Source organism: Pantherophis guttatus, chromosome 6, assembly GCF_059756535.1.
Source record: "Pantherophis guttatus breed Tessera chromosome 6, ASM5975653v1, whole genome shotgun sequence".
NCBI classification, from domain to species: Eukaryota; Metazoa; Chordata; class Lepidosauria; order Squamata; family Colubridae; genus Pantherophis; species Pantherophis guttatus.
This window is the reverse complement of record NC_142068.1, coordinates 82,446,577-82,463,087: the sequence shown is the minus strand read 5'-3', so window position 1 is coordinate 82,463,087 and position 16,511 is coordinate 82,446,577. Positions and strand designations below refer to the sequence as shown.

General features: G+C 40.5%; 1 long non-coding RNA gene across 1 annotated transcript; it reads left to right on the top strand.

Moving 5' to 3' along the window:
• Window positions 1-556: 556 nt before the first annotated feature.
• Window positions 557-15,470, top strand: LOC117678026 (uncharacterized). The gene is made up of 4 exons (XR_004594885.3): window positions 557-635; window positions 1,023-1,175; window positions 12,838-12,942; window positions 15,298-15,470. It is a non-coding gene; the product is annotated as an uncharacterized LOC117678026 (long non-coding RNA).
• Window positions 15,471-16,511: the final 1,041 nt, after the last annotated feature.

Here is a 16,511-nt window from a genome sequence, read left to right as displayed (position 1 = left end):
CACTGGTTCTCTCTTAGCATGGTGAGCAATGTATGTTCTTAGGTTCCCTTATGTCTTTGCAATAAAAAGATATTATATTCTGAAAACAATTCTTTTTTGTTCTAAGACTCTTTCTCTTGCTTTGAGAGTCTTGGGAGGGGGGGCTTTGTGTGAAAAAGTTTAGTTTTTGTTCTTAGTTTAAGATTTCTCCCAATACTAAACCAGTTCCTTGTGCCCATGGTATCTTGCCCATTATTTTGGCTAGTGTCTCACTGAGGCAGCCTTGCTGTCTTTCATATTTATCATTTTGTAAAGTTTTCAGCATTTTTCAGCCTCACTTTGTCTGTCATAAACTTTCTTCCAGAAGATAAACCATTCTAAACTAAAATGGCTGTCATCCAAGATTCATAAAGCTAACACTGCAAAAAGGGTTTTACGATGCAACTATAAATAAGTTTACTTGAAAGTAATTCTCAGGGAGAACAATGGAACTTTTCTAAATGGATAGATGTAGGATTTTATCCTTAAAAACCTGAATCTGGTGATCATTGTTATCTACTCTTCTGTCTTACCCTTAGAAACAGAAACAGGGAAGAACCATGAATTCCAGGCATATGGTAACCAGCGGTCATCAACTGGTGTTCCCCGGACCACAGGTAGTCCGTGAGAAAATTTTGGTGGTCTGCAGAAAAATTATTTGCTTTTTTATATTGCACTAAATAATATTTATCTTTTAAAAAATCATATCAGTGGTTCGCAAGATTTAAAATTATGAATTTGGTGGTCCCTGAGGTCCGAAAGGTTGGTGACCCCGATCTAGACTTTCAGGAGCACAGCAGTTAAATTGCTCAACCCCAAATATCAAGCAAAATTTGGAGATCATCAATAGCAAGTACTTAAGGAATTTCCTTAAAAAAATAAATAAAAAATAAACATTTTCTAGCAAGCCAATTTTGCTTTCCCTCAATCTGTCACCTTTCAGTATCCCCAAGTTCATGCACTTCTTTCCCTCCATTCTCTATGCCAAATTGTTCTATTTAAAGGAAGAAGCTGAGAAGAAAGAACATCACTAAAGAGACAGTTGAAAACTGACAGTTAAGGAGAACTTTGGAAAAAAGAATATTTCCTAGAAGATCTCATCTCCAGGACTATGTCTGAGAAATTGTGACATCTTATACTGCGAATATCTTATAATGGTAAGTGCTATTCAAAGCGAATTATTACTGAAAAATTCGCTGAAAAGAAGTACTTGTTGCTTATCTGTGGGTGCATCTGCCTTGAGTCAATTTTTGACTCCTGGTGACTACCTTCTCTGATGATTTTATAATATTTGATCTGAGATAGAATTTTAGTTCCTCCATATCGTGCACCTGTGCATTGTTTTTTTTCTTAAAAGTTTTCAAGAAGAGAGAGAGGGAGGGAAGGAGGGAGAGAGAGAGAAAGAGAGAGAGGGAGATTCAAATCATTGTTAACTGTTTATCTTTATCTTTATCTTTATTTGATTTGTATACTGTCCTACTCCCGAAGGACTCAGGGCGGTGAACAGCCAAACAGTAAAATACATAAATACAAAATTTAAAAAACAGGATAAAACCGAATTAAACAATTTGGCCCAGACAAATTAAAACAACCCAATCATTTAAAAAACAGATTAAAATTTGCATATTAAAAAGAAAAGAGGGAAAAGATTAGGCCAGGCCCGCCTGGTGGAATAAAAAGATCTTCAAAGCGTGGCGGAAGATGCGCAGATCCGGGATCCTCCGTATCTCCAGGGGGAGCTCATTCCAGATAGTAGGTGCCCCCACAGAGAAGGCTCTTCCCCTAGGGGCCGCCAGTCGACATTGTTTGGTTGACGGCACCCGGAGAAGCCCCTCTCTATGAGAGTGTACTGGCTGGTGGGAGGCTATTGGTGGTAGTAGGCAGTCCCGTAGGTAACCAGGTCCTAAGCCATAAGTTTACAGTTTTCATGGCAAGAATTTTCAGAAGTGGTTTGCCATTTCCCCCTTTCCAGGACTGAGAGAGAGCGAAGTCATATGGTCAATCTACGAACAGAATAATGAAGTTGGAAAGGACGTTGGAGGTCTTCTCGTCCAACCCCTTGCTCAAAGTGACTGGCCCAAGGTCACCCACTTTGGCTTCATGCTAAAGTGGGACTAGAAGTACAGTCTCTCACTTTGTAACCTGATGCCTTAATCACCACACCAAATTAGCTCTCTTGTAAGCTTATTGTTCACTCATACACTATGCGATGAGGCTATGGCTGTGATGGTGAACCTATGGCACGCGGAGCCATATCGATGTGCACATGAGCTCAGCTCCAGCACATGTGCATGCCAGCCAACTGATTTTCGGGCCTTCTGGGCCCACTGGAAGTCAGCAAACAGGCCATTTCTGGCCTCCGGAGGGCCTCTGGGGGTGTGTGGGGAAGGCTGTTTTTGCCCTCCCCAGGCTCCTAGAAAGGTCCTGGAGCCTGGGAAGGGCAAAAAATGGGCCTACCGGGCCATTGTGTGCCAAAAGTGGGGGGGGGGTCGCTCACACAAGCGTGGGGATGGAGCACATAGAATTATGGGTGTGGACACACGTGCATGCCACCCCCCCACACACTTCCCCCGCTTTTGACACACGATGGCAAAAAGGTTAGCCATCACTGGACTATGGTATATAATAGCATTAATAGAACATAATACCAGCTTGGAAGGGACCTTGGAGGTCTTCTAGTCCAACCCCATGCTCAATCAGAAGGTTGAGGTCATAATGCTAATGACCGTTTTGAACAATAGGCAGGTTGTATTACACGAATGGCTATTTTATATGTGAAATTATGACTGAAATATTTCTGCACCTATATTGGTTCACACTGTCAGGAAGTTTCTCCTTAGTTTTAGGTTGCTTCTCTCTTTGTTCAGTTTCCATCCATTGCTTCTTGTTTTGCCTTCTGGTGCTTTGGAAAATACATTGCCCCCCCTTCTTTCTGGCAGCCCCTTAAAAGCCTGTTGCTTATCACACTCTTGGGCAAAGCATGTGAGCCATTTCCTTCTTTCAGTGGTCCATGAAAGTGCATCTATAGTATGTAGAAAATAAAGTTGAAAAAAGGTGAACAACATTTTTACAGAACTATAGATACGTTGAGGCTGGGTGTGACAAGGAATGGCTGGGAGGGGAGGGGCCAGGTGAGGCACTCCTTGACATGAGTGACATTGAGTTGGCCACACCTACCCAGTCACATGACCATCAAGCCATGCCCACTATCACATGACCATCAAGCCATGCCCACAAAGTAAGCCACACCCACAGAACCGGTAGTAAAAATTTTTAGAAACCACCCCTGCATTCTTCATATGTTTTAGCTTCCAGCCCATAATCATCTTTGTTGCTCTTTTCTGCACTCTTTCTGCATGTTACATCTTTTTAATAATATGGAGACCAAAACTGGATGCACTATTCTAAGTGTGGACTTACTAAGGGTTCATAAAGTGGTACTAAAACTGGTACCACTAAAATGCGATCTTGATTATATCCCTCTGTTAATGCAACTTAGGGTTGTATGGTCTTTTTTGGCTGCTTCCCCATACTGCTGGCTCCTATTTAAGTGATTGTCCACTAGGACTCCAAGATCCCTCTCACAGTTACTGCTATTGAGACAGGTACTACCTATATTATGCCTGTGCGTTTGGTTTTTCTTGCCTACATGTAGAACCTTACTTTTTTCACCATTGAATTTCATTTTGTTAGATAGGGCCCGGTAGGTTCAAATCTATCAAGATCCATCTGGATCTTGAGCCTATCTTCTGGAGTGTTGGATATTTGGATATATCTGCCAATGCAATATTCTATTTGGATAATAATGAGGGTGTGAAAGTTTTACTCCTCTCAATGTCTTGGTAGGGGAATTGCTTAATTTTAATTTTATTCAACCTTTACATATATCTAATCCCCTTTCTATATCATTCCTAAGGTCTATGGAATGGCTGCAAATGTGTTTTATGTTTACTTTTCCCCTACATTATGGAATTACTTAACATATATTTCCTAATGTTTAAATTTTGAAAAATGTTCTATGAATGCAGTATACAAATCACAGAAAACAATACAATAGCAATAGCACTTAGACTTATATACTGCTTTACAGTGCTTTCCAGCCCTCTCTAAGTGGTTTACAGAGTCAACATGTTGCCCCCAACAATCTTGGTCCTCATTTTACCGACCTTAGAAGGATGGAAGGCTGAGTCAAACCTTGAGCTGGTAAGATTCGAACTGCCAAACTGCTAGCAGCCAGCAGCCCGCAGAAGAAGCCTGTAGTACTGTATTATAACCACTGCACCACTGTGGCTCATGGCCTTTCCAAGAACACTATTATAAACAACTTAGTTTTACTACTTAAGAGATGCTATTTTGATTAATAAAGTGTCTATAATTTTAAGAATGCTACAAAAACTACATAAAGTTAACCTAATAAAAGTAAATCAATGATAGATAGCATTCATTATTCTGCCCAAATTAATTTTCCCATGGGATACACTAACCTTCAAATCTCATTTTAGTAAACTTTTAATAGCATGTGCAGTAAAGATTATACCACCTGAATATTATAGGTTTGTAAATGCATTTCTTAATATATACCCAAAAGCTCAAAGATTATTAGAAATTATTTTAGTTTAAATTTGTTTTGCTAATTATTAGCTTGAAGTAATTAATTTCCTATTAGAATATTTCAGATCAGATGATATTTTAAAAAACCATTATTCCTGCTCTTATTCTCTTACGCCTTCTCCTACTCCAGCAATAACCCAAATCATTTTTAGGTGGGGATACAATTACACCTAACTGGAATTTACTTTCACATGATCACAGCAAATTCAGTTTACAACTTCAGCTGTGCCATTTGAAATACTTTCTTTTCCTCTTCATAATTAATCTACCTACTTGCCAAGAGGATTACTAGGGTAAAAGAAATAGTTGAAGAAAATAATCTTGTGCATTTTAGATTATTAGTAGCAAGTAACTAAAATAAGTAAGAGAAGGAAGGAAGGAAGGAAGGAAGGAAGGAAGGAAGGAAGGAAGGAAGGAAGAAAGAAAGAAAGAAAGAAAGAAAGAAAGAAAGAAAGAAAGAAAGAAAGAAAGAAAGAAAGAAAGAAAGAAAGAAAGAAAGAAGTCCTGGGCTGCATCAACAGGATATCATCAAGAACACAAAAAAATGATGCTAGTGCTGTATATTGCACAACTGAGCCACACTTGGAGTACTGCATCCAGTTCTGGTCATCACAATACAAAAAGGATATTGAGACCCTGGAAAGCAACAAATATGATAAAGGGTCTGGAGTCTAAATTGTATGATGAATGGTTGAGGGAACTATGTATATCTAGCCTATAGAGAAGGATTTTGGGCAGAGCATGATAACTGTCTACCATTGCTTCAGGATCTGTCACAGAGAAGAGGAGATCAACCAGAGGTGGTATTCAGCAGGTTCTGACAAATTCTGGAGAACCAGTAGCGGAAATTTTGAGTAATTCAGAGAACAGGTAAATACCACCACTGATTGGTCATACTCCCATCTATTCTCTGCCTCCTGAGTCCCAGCTGATTGGGAGGAAATGGGGATTTTGCAGTAACCTTCCCACCAAGCCACACCCACCAAGCCATGCCACTCCCATCAAGCCACACCCACAGAACCGGTAGTAAAAAAATTTGAATCCCACCACTGAGATCGACTTATTCTCCAAACCTACCAGAGGGTAGGACAAGAAGGGGTGAAAGTTTGTTAAGGAGAGGTCCAACCTAGACATGAGGAGAAACTTCTTGACAATGAGAGCAATTAATCAAGGGAACAACTTGTCTTCTGGAGTTGTGAGGGCTCCTTCACTGGAGGTTTTAAAGAAGAGATTGGATAGCCAATGGTCCGGGATGTCTATGGAAATTCTCAGTCATCCAGGTCATGGTTATCCCAAAGGAGCTTTTCCAAGAGGCAACAGACTTTCTTGTTTTTCTTTGAAGACGTTTCACTTCTCATCCAAGTAACTTTTTGGAGCTGAAGAAGCTTCTTGGATGAGAAGAGAAATGATTTCAAAGAAAAATAAGAAAGTCCAGTTGCCTCTTGAAAAAGCACCTTTGGAAATGGTCCAGAGTGGTGTAGGATCTCCTCCTTCAGTATAGGATTGGATTAGAGGACCTCTAAGATCCCTTCCAAAAGAGATGCGGTGGCTCAATGGCTAAGACACTGAGCTTGTCGATTGAAAGGTCGGCATTCAGCAATTCGAATCCCTAGTGCCGTGTAACTTGAGTGAGCTCCCACTACTTGTCCCAGCTTCTGCCAACCTAGCAGTTTGAAAGCACGTAAAAAATGCAAGTAGAAAAATAAGGACCACCTTTGGTGGGAAGGTAACAGCATTCCGTGTGCCTTTGGCGGTTAGTCATGCTGGCCACATGACCACGGATACGTCTTCGGACAGCGCTGGCTCTTCAGCTTTGAAACGGAGATGAGCACCATCCCCTAGAGTCAGGAACGACTAGCACATGTGTGCAAGGGGAACCTTTACCTTTACCTAAGATCCCTTCCATCTCTGTTATTCTGTATTTATCATCCTCAAAATTATATTCCTAATTTAGGCATTGCCTATTCTTTTTTTATTTTTAATAGACTGAACAACCATTTGACTGGGATGGTATAAGATTCCCAATTTGAGCAGAGGGTTGGACTAGAAGACCTCTGAGGTTACTTCCAGCCCAATGATTCTATGTTAACAACAATAGTAATGACATACTCCCCCAGCTTACATTAGTAACTGTTCTCTCTTTGCTTTTTTCAAAAACCCACTCTGTTGTAAACATATTGTACAGCAGCACAGTGAAAATTGTCTTTTAAAGTCGTAAGAACGCTTCAGCAAATCTGCCAAGTTTCAAAAAATATATGTAGACATAAGATCAATAACTTGCCTAAATATGAATAGGAGCAGGATGCCGCACATTGTTGAAGTTTCAGTTATTACATGTAGTAGAGGTCAGGATATAGTATGGTAGTACAGAATTTTAAAGCAGAGAAAATGGGATGTGATTTCTCGAAACAAATTAGAGGCAATTTACTGCCTGCATTTTGAGTTGCCAAGCCAATCGCAGCAAATATTTTCACAAAAATATTTGTGACTCAAAAGAAACACAAAAATAAGCAAGGGATTTTGAAGCCACTTCCTGCTGTTCCCCCACTCCCTGGAGATGTCCAATACCATTAATCATAGTTAAATAACCACAAATTATACGTAGTCGAACCTGATTACAAATATTTGTGGAGAGTTGGTCTTGGACCAGAATGTTGTTCATTGTTTCTTTTTAATGGGAATGAAATAAGAGTGTTGCAGCCTTGTGTTATATTCCTTACTGTTTTGCCAAGTGTCAAGGCAGTTATCAGGTGCCCTGGATTATTTTGGATCCAGAGACCATGAACACTCCAGTAAATAAAGGGATTTTAAGCCTTTTTATTAACTCAAACAAACAGATTTAAAAGCATAAAATAAAAAGAATACACAGCAAGCAAGATATTACTCAAACTGCCAGATGCTCCTTAATAATGACAGCAGTGATAGTCCAAGTGTGGCTGTGATGGCCTGGGGCATGGCATGAAAGCAAAACAGCCAGAGAACAGGTTTAACTCAACTTTATTGCTCCAGTTTTGCCCCGAAACGTCCCCAGGTTTACTACAAGTCCTGGAGCAAAGCTCTCACATGTACCTTCAACAGCCTCTGGTTGTGAATAGTCCAGTAAGCAAGGTTAGCAAAACAGTAACCAGGGTTAGCAAAACAGTAACCAGAGCAAGAAGTTCAGCAAAGTAGGCAAGCCCCACAAGACAGAGCACAGTTATCTCCAGGCATCGGCAAGCGCACACAAGACTCCACAGATTCAACGCTTGGTCCCAACAAATGTCCCTCCCACCAGCATTTCCTTACATCTCAGTCCCCAGCTGTGCCTTATGAAGGAGGGCAGGGCACTCTCCTCATTCATAGCAGGCTCAGTCTACGTTGTTCTCGCCTTCTCTCTTCTCTTCGTGCTCTAGGATCAGGAGCAGGAAAGAGCTCTGTCTCTCCTGCTCCTCCCTGTCTACAAGCCTTTCTAATCCTGAAAAGCCCTGCCCAGACTGGCCCTGCATTTCCCCAGTTTCCTCCAAAGCAAACGGAGCAGCCGCCTCAATCTCTGTCGGCTCCTGTTCCAGCTCATCTTCCCCCACAGATTCAGGCTCTGAGGGGGGCATGACAGTGGCCAATTTCCACAGTACCTAATGCTAGGTTCCATGCAGGAGCTTCCCACAAACCACAACAACTCCAGGGTTTTTGTCAAAACCTGGCACCATGAATGCATGGCCCTGCTATGGTCAGGAGACTGCAAGACCTGACCTGGACAAGGTGGTACACAACTCTAAAATGGGAATAAAAAATCTGCAATTTTCACAGCAGGAAAGGCTTTGAAGCTACATGAAGATATCTCCCGTTGTCCTTTATTTTGTAAAGAAAAGTTCAAAAAAAGAATCCAACCAGGTTAGGACAAAATGATCTCCAAACGTCTACAGTACACTCTTCTTAACATGAAGAAAAATCAAATCAAAACATCTACAACGGTTGTCACTACATATACTCATAAGTCAGTTTGAAAAAAAAATTGAAATCCAATTTTTTTTTACTACCGGTTCTGTGGGCATGGCTGCTTGGTGGGCATGGCGTGGCTTGGTGGATGTGGCTTGGTGGGTGTGGCTGGGGAAGGATACTGCAAAATCTCCATTCCCTCCCCACTCCAGGGGAAGGATACTGCAAAATCCCCATTCCCTCCCCACTCCAGGGGGAAGGATATTGCAAAATCTCCATTCCCACCCAACTCTGGGGCCAGCCAGAAGTGGCATTTGCCAGTTCTCCGAACTACTCAAAATATCTGCTACCGGTTCTCCAGAACCTGTCAGAACCTGCTGGATTTCACCCCTGCCATAAGTCATTCCTTACATTCTATCAAATGTGCTTAGAAGTACCCTGAAGTTGAATAAGCACATGGGGAAATGGAGGGAAGAATCTATGAATGTTTTAGAGTCAAAAGATGATTCCCCCCCCCCTTTGTTCCAAGGATAGATGTTGTCTGGGTTGGTATTTCCAAGTAATGAATTATTCTCCATCACCTCCAGAGTAGCAATTCAATTTAGGAGTGAAGATTTAGCCATTCAGCATGTGTGTAGGCCTGTCTCCATCTGGTGAAATCAGGCAGAGTGGGCATTCTTTAGGGCCCTTTGATCAAGCAGCGCCATTTTGTGGGATCCAGGAAATGTGATTTTGATGTTCTCTGGAATTATTTTGCCCCAGAGATTCAGATGGCTCCTGCTCTGGTATCATTCCAGAAGCTATTAAGGTCCTGGCTATTCTCTCAGGCTTTGGAACAGGCTAAACATTGAGACTTTGCTGGATGGCTTTTTGTTATACGTTGTGTTTGGGGGCCCTCATGGTTTATCTTTTGTATTTTTCAAGGTTGGGAATTGGGCTCCAGTTCCCTTCCCTGTATTTACAGTTTTACTTTTTCCTGCTTCCCGGCTGCTAACCCCTTCCCCCATTCCCATTCCCTTTACTATTATTTCTTTGATCTGTTAACAATTTGTCATGATTGCAAAGGTTGCTAGATATAGTAACTGTATCAGTGCAGTGTAGTACTTGCTCTATTGTCTTGAAACATTTACTTCTGGCTCACACTTGGTCAATAAAATCTTCTCTTCTCTTCTCTTCTCTTCTCTTCTCTTCTCTTCTCTTCTCTTCTCTTCTCTTCTCTTCTCCTCTCCTCTCCTCTCCTCTCCTCTCCTCTCCTCTCCTCTCCTCTCCTCTCCTCTCCCCTCCCCTCTCCTCTCCTCTCCTCTTTCCATTGTTTCAGTCATACTCAGTAGATTGAGCTGAAGGCACATGCATCAAAATGCCTTACTGTTAAAGCTGTTCAATTGATGAATGTCTTGTTATTCCTTGAGAAACTTAGCAAATTACAGTACATACTCAGCTTTTTTATAGGCATAGACATGAAAATTCCTGAAAATTAAATCTTCAGTGTTGATAGAACTCCTGCAGGTCGATGGGAATCACATGCCTGTCTGTCTGTCTGTCTGTCTCTCTCTCTCTCTCTCACCCCCGTCTCTTTTTGCTACATTTTGAAAATCTAATCAAAGCCCTCTTTTTTTCAAATGTCCTTGATCGATGATGGGGAAGAGATGGCTCAATTTCAAAACAACTCTTAGCTGTGACTATTATCCAAAATTACAATTTAAAGGGTTGAAAATAAAGCTCACTATTGTTTTACAAGCTAAGAGAGACTGCTTGGAAAAAAAAATAAGTGCTTATTGAAATGTAAAGTTAATTCTGAATTGAGCAGAGAAGAAGTCGTTAATTCCGCTACGTGTTTTATGGTGATGAGGAATATTTCAAGCATATGGCAGTCTTTATACTAATTGAGATGCACTTGGGTCCTTGAACTGAAAAGACAATATTCCAGAGTATCAGCCAACTTTTTTGACATACTGTAAGTCTCTCTCTAAAAGGGATGCGGTGGCTCAGTGGCTAAGTTGCTGAGCTTGTCGATCAGTTGATTGGCAGTTCAGCGGTTTGAATCCCTAGTGCCACATAATGGAGTGAGCTCCCGTTACTTGTCCCAGCTTCTGCCAACCTAGCGAAAGCACGTAAAAAATATAAGTAGAAAAATAGGTACCACTTTGGTGGGAAGGTAACAGCGCTCCGTGCGCCTTTGGTGTTTAGTCATGCCGGCCATATGACCACGGAGACGTCTTCAGACAGAGCTGACTCTTCGGCTTTGAAACGGAGATGAGCACTGCCTCCTAGAGCCGGAAATGACTAGCACATATGTGCAGGAGGAACCTTTACTTTTAAGTCTCTCTCTACCACTGGGCCTGCCTCACACAAACACAGTATCCCAAGGAGGTGTAGCATTCAGCTGGTATTTGCTTTTCTTCCTATCAGTCACTTACATGAGAAGACTACAAGGTGGAAATATCTTCCCTTTTGTTTTTGTTAATTAAGAAACATGAGACACTTTAAGTGGAGTATCTTATAGTAATTCGGAAGCCTTCTGAGGCATCTTACTGGATTAATAAACTGTAATTACTATTTTAAATAGATGTTTCTCTGCAGTTTGGTGCAAAGAAAATACAAGTGGTTGTTAGGCTTATCAAAACATGATATACTTCAAATAAAGCAGGGTGTGTAAAGGACCATAGAATAGACCTATCTAAGATGGCAGTTAGGCTTTAGAGGGTTAAAAAAAACATATCTGAAGGTTAACTTGCCTTAAGATATGTGCCGAATAAAATTTCATTTTCATTTCATTTTATTAGATTTATATACCGCCCTACTCCCGAAGGACTCAGCTCCAAATCAAGCTCCAGTACCATTTTTCTCCACTCACTCACTCACTCCACTCCACCACTGTACTTAGAAGTCCAGATGAGTTTAATTTTTTCCTGAGTCCTAGAAGATTTCCCCTCAGATCTTGGAGTTTAGATTCCTCTCCTTCCTTCTTCAGAGTTGACTGTTCCTCTCCAGAGAAATGTAAAAGAACAATAGCATTCAGCAAACTCATTCTCCATTATTTAACCTTCTTCTTCTTCTTGTGCCATATCCGTCATCGGACGTTGGTGATCCTGTTGACAATCCTATTTTTGTCAACAGCCGCATGGAAAAGTGCTGCAGAGTTTTGTCCAAAGCAGTCCCTTAGGTTTTGAAGCCATGATCTTCTTCTTCTGCCTGGACCTCTTTTGCCTTCAATCTTTCCCTGGAGGATTAAGTGAAGGATGCTGTATTTTTCTGGGTGTCGCATCACATGTCCAAAATATTCTAACTTTTTAATGGCTTTGATGATTTCCCTTGGCTTTCCCAGGCGGCTTATCGCCTCCTCATTTGTGATTTTGTTAACCTAAAGGGAGTTAATCAGTTTATTAGAGATAGAAAGGATTAGTCTACCAACCATACTGGTTAATTCCCTACCTAACAGTAATATTGGGAATTTACATCACTAGAAGTTCATGAGCTAACCTGTGACCCACTGGGCTATCATTTCGCAGTGTAGAAAGTTAGCACTCACCCCTCCTAGAAGAATGAAATATTTTAAGAAATATTAAAAAGGCAGAATATTATATTTCCTCTAAAAGAGAAATAGAAATCTTAAGGGAGATAGAAACTCAGAGCTTCAGCTCCCTGCCCCCAGCAGATATTTGGTGCCCGTTGAGAAAGAGTGGGCCATCCTATCTACAAGACAAAAGACCTTCAGCTCCAGGGATTAAGACATGACCATTCAGGACATAATAGGATTATCTAGCAGCAGGGCTCATTGCATTGCAAAATCTAAGGACATTGCATCACCCAGCAACGTTGAACTAAACTTAGACAAACTCCTAGGATTTGCACATAGCTCCATGGGAGTCTGACAGCAGCCAATAGAATACATATTCTTGCACAGGAAAAGGAAGCTCAAGTTCAAAGCAAGGAGTATAAATAACCCTCATTCTCTACTCCATGTGGTCAGCTGCCTTGTGGTCCTGTTCATTAATAAACCATCTTTACAATCAGCCTCCATGTTTCCAGTGTCTTTCTCCCTGCTTGAAACTGAATCAGATGGATATTTCTTCCAGCAGCAGATATTTCTTTACCTAAACAGAGAAACAAAATAATCATGGGCCAGCAAAAAGCAGTGGGAATTACTTCCAACTTCCTTAAGGCTTCCCCATTAACTTTCGTTATAGGAACCTGGCAGGGAATTTTGGAAATGACAGGTATGTGACTTCAGCAGTGTGGCAACATGGCAACATCTGAAGCAACCAACCACTTTATCAAATTTCAATCCTATAGGAATCGTGGATCCTGGATTTTCGACGCATTCTGCAAAGTAGCCCTTTAGAGGTCTGTCGATTCAAAAATGGTTGCCCTGTGATGCACTGTTTCATCCAATTTAAGGTAATAAAGAACTGAACAGATGCAAGAGTTTTAGTAGTATATAGATGTTGCACAAACATCCACAGAGAAACATTCAGATGCCTCTCCCCCTCCACCAGTTAATAAAGAGACCAGGTTAAAATTATTTTGTTACACTTATTGTGATTTCAGTTTAACAAAATGACATTTTTTTTTGTCAGCCAATAACTATTTCTATTATTAATGCTATTTTCTCCTGGATATATAACTGAATGAATGGTGTGAATGAGTTTTAATGTTTTTAATGTTTTTAATTCTTAAATGTTTTTTATAATGATTTTAAATGCATTGTGAGCCACCCTGAGTCTTTGGAGAGGGGCGGCATACAAATTGAATTAATAAATAATAATAAATAAAGTATACACTGGGAAAATTTTAAATCTAAGTCACATTCTTTAGATTTAAATTTCAACAGACTATTACACCAAATGTTTTGTTAAAATATTAATTACCGTATTTTTCAGAGTATAAGACACACCTTTCCCCCTTCCCTAAAATGGGGAGAAAATTTAGGTGCATCTTATACACCGAATGTAGCCCCGCCCACCTACTGGCCCCCACTCTTTGGCCTCTGCCTCCCAGCAATTTACCTCCTTGCAGCAAGCAGCAAGAAGAAACAGCCCATTTCAGCTTCAGCACAGCCTAATTAGCACAAGTTGATTGTCTGTTGGATCGGCCTCCCGACTCTCAGCTGTTTTGCCTGGGCCTCTGCTGCTTGCTGCAAGGAGGTAAATTGCTGGGAGCAGATTTTTTTTTTTCATTGTGCTAATCAAACTATGCTGAAAATGAAAATGAAAATAAAGCAGGCTATTTGCTGTTTGCTGCAACGAGGCAAAATTGCTGGGAGGCAGGGGCAGATTTCTTTTTCTTGTTTTCCTCACCAAGAAAGGTAGGTGCATCTTATACTCCAAAAAATATGGTATTTGGACATTATTATGCAGAGTGTTGCTTTAGAACACCTCTCTAAAACACCATTTTTCCTTTTATCTTTTATTATATCTTTGGGTCCTTTCCCAACTATTTTCCCCTGGCTTTGTTAGAGAAGACAAATGCAGTTCCCATATGTCAAAAGCTGATGTACCTAGGGTTGCCAGGTCTGCTTCCAAAAAATAGCAGACAAGCGGGGGGGGGGGGGTTGGGGTTAAGTAGTAAAATAATAAAAAAAAAATTACAATTAAATTATATATTTTCTTACAAACATTTTAACACCATTTTAGGTCAGTCGACACAAGCTACAATACATTTTAAAAATGTGAACTGTACATAATTTTATAATATATTTTTATTTTAATCTCATCATTAATTTTTTCGGAGAATCGAGTTCAATGGATATTCGATCTTTGTCTCATTCTAACTTATGAAAAAAAAGACAAAACACGATTCTCCTATCCTTATTCTCTTAGACTGTACAGCTTTAGATTACATACCATTTCATCATAAAGCTTTTGAATAAAAAAAATGTCCACTATTTTGTGAAAAAAAAATAGTGAACATAATGTGAAAAAAGCAGACTGTCCGCTCAAATAGTGGACACCTGGCAACCCTAGATGTACCTATTCCTTGGCGTCTCAGAGCCCTGCAGTCCACCTCAAGGTCTCTCCACATTGTCTGAATTTACAGAGAGAAAATGTTGATTGAAATGAAGGTTTCCCTTACTTCATTTTGCAGGCAGCCTTGGCAGAAATACTTCATGTGTGCATGGAGGAGACCCCTAAAGTGGCCATATTAGGCCTTTGAAAAGAGGAAGAAGAGGGTTTAGAAAGAGCTTCTCAAAGCAAATATACAATGGGTTTTATACTGCCCTCCTTGTTTCCTGTGAGCCAAAGAATGATAGGTGTCAGGGTTCCGACGGATGCCCTAATTAAATCATAAGTCTTGAGACAAGCTTCAAAAGAAATCCAGTCATTTATTAGGAGCTTCATGTTGGCACGTTCTCAAGTGACGCCAGCTCTGACCCTACATAATTTACACTCCAATTATAACCCTGTTTCTCCCCCAGGGTGTGTCATCAGTCACATTCACCAACAGAGCAATGTTGCGGGTTGTAGAGGTCAACTCCCCTTCGACTGCTGTGGGTAACTCTGAGATACAGCCTTGAGAGAGATAAGTCTGGAATGTGCTTCTGTCTTTGGCTGCCGTGCCATTTCATCGGTTTCCCATCCCCCTTGCTTATGGCAACTCGAGAGCAGGACAGGGATGCTTTGCGAGTTGACGTTAGGATCATAGATTTAGTAAAACGTGAGATAAGACAGGCAAGCTGCCGAGGCAGGAGGTAGGAAAAATATTTCCTTTCTAAGACACAATGAAGTACTTCTGTTTCTGTTAACCCCATTGCAGAAATATACAAGACCCACAAGAACAGCCCGGAACATTAAGATTTTTCAAAGTCAATCAGGATAGTCCAGAGAGGAATCATTCCAACATGGAATTTATTTGTAAGATGTTCATTTCTCAGTCTGACCCTACATGTCTTTCAACAGTTTAACCCATTGCTGATGTCACTGAGTCTATCCATTTTGCTGCTGGTTATCCTTTTTTTAAACTTTCCTTCCATGTTTTCTAATGTTCCTGATTTTACAAGGGATCTGGGTTTGCATAATGCATCCAAACCATGATTGTTTGACTTGTTCAATGACCCCTTTGTTTTCTTGGCTATCTGTGGCATTCTCAAGAGGCATCACTAATGCCAAAGTTCAAAAGCATCATTATTGTTTTTAGCTTTCTTCTTAAAAGTACTACTTTTGCTTCCATAAAGTATCAAGTGAAAATCATTTGCTGCCTGATCCCTTTTCTATGTTTAAGTGTGTTAATACCACTTTATAATGCCTTGGTAAGCCCACATTTGGAATACAGTATCCAGTTTTGGTCACCACGATGTAAAAAAGATGTTGAGACTCTAGAAAGAGTGCAGAAAAGAGCAACAAAGATGATTAGGGGACTGGAGGCTAAAACATATCAAGAACGGTTGCAGGAACTGGGTATGTCTAGTTAATGAAAAGAAGGACTAGGAGAGGCATGATAACAGTGTTCCAATATCTCAGAGGCTGCCACAAAGAAGAGGGAGTCAAGATATTCTCCAAAGAAACTGAGGGTAGGACAAGAAGCAATGGGTGGAAACTAATCAAGGAGAGAACTAAGGAGAAATTTCCTGACAGTTAGAACAATTAACCAGTGGAACAACTTGCCTCCAGAAGTTGTGAATGCTCCAACATTGGAAGTTTTAAAGAAGATGTTGGATAACTATTTGTCTGAAGTGGCGTAGAGTTTCCTGCCTAAGTAGGGGGTTGGACTAGAAGACCTCCAAGGTCCCTTCCAACTCTGTTATTCTATTCTATTCTATTCTATTCTATTCTATTCTATTCTATTCTATTCTATTCTATTCTATTCTATTCTATTCTATTCATGCAGAACCATAAAGGCATGGAACTTGCATTGGATTGGCATGACATCACTTCTGTCATTGCATGACATTTGACCCTCCCATCCCCCTTGATTCCCCCCACAAATGAGTGCATTTCATACATATGGCATTTTAATTATACTATATTAAG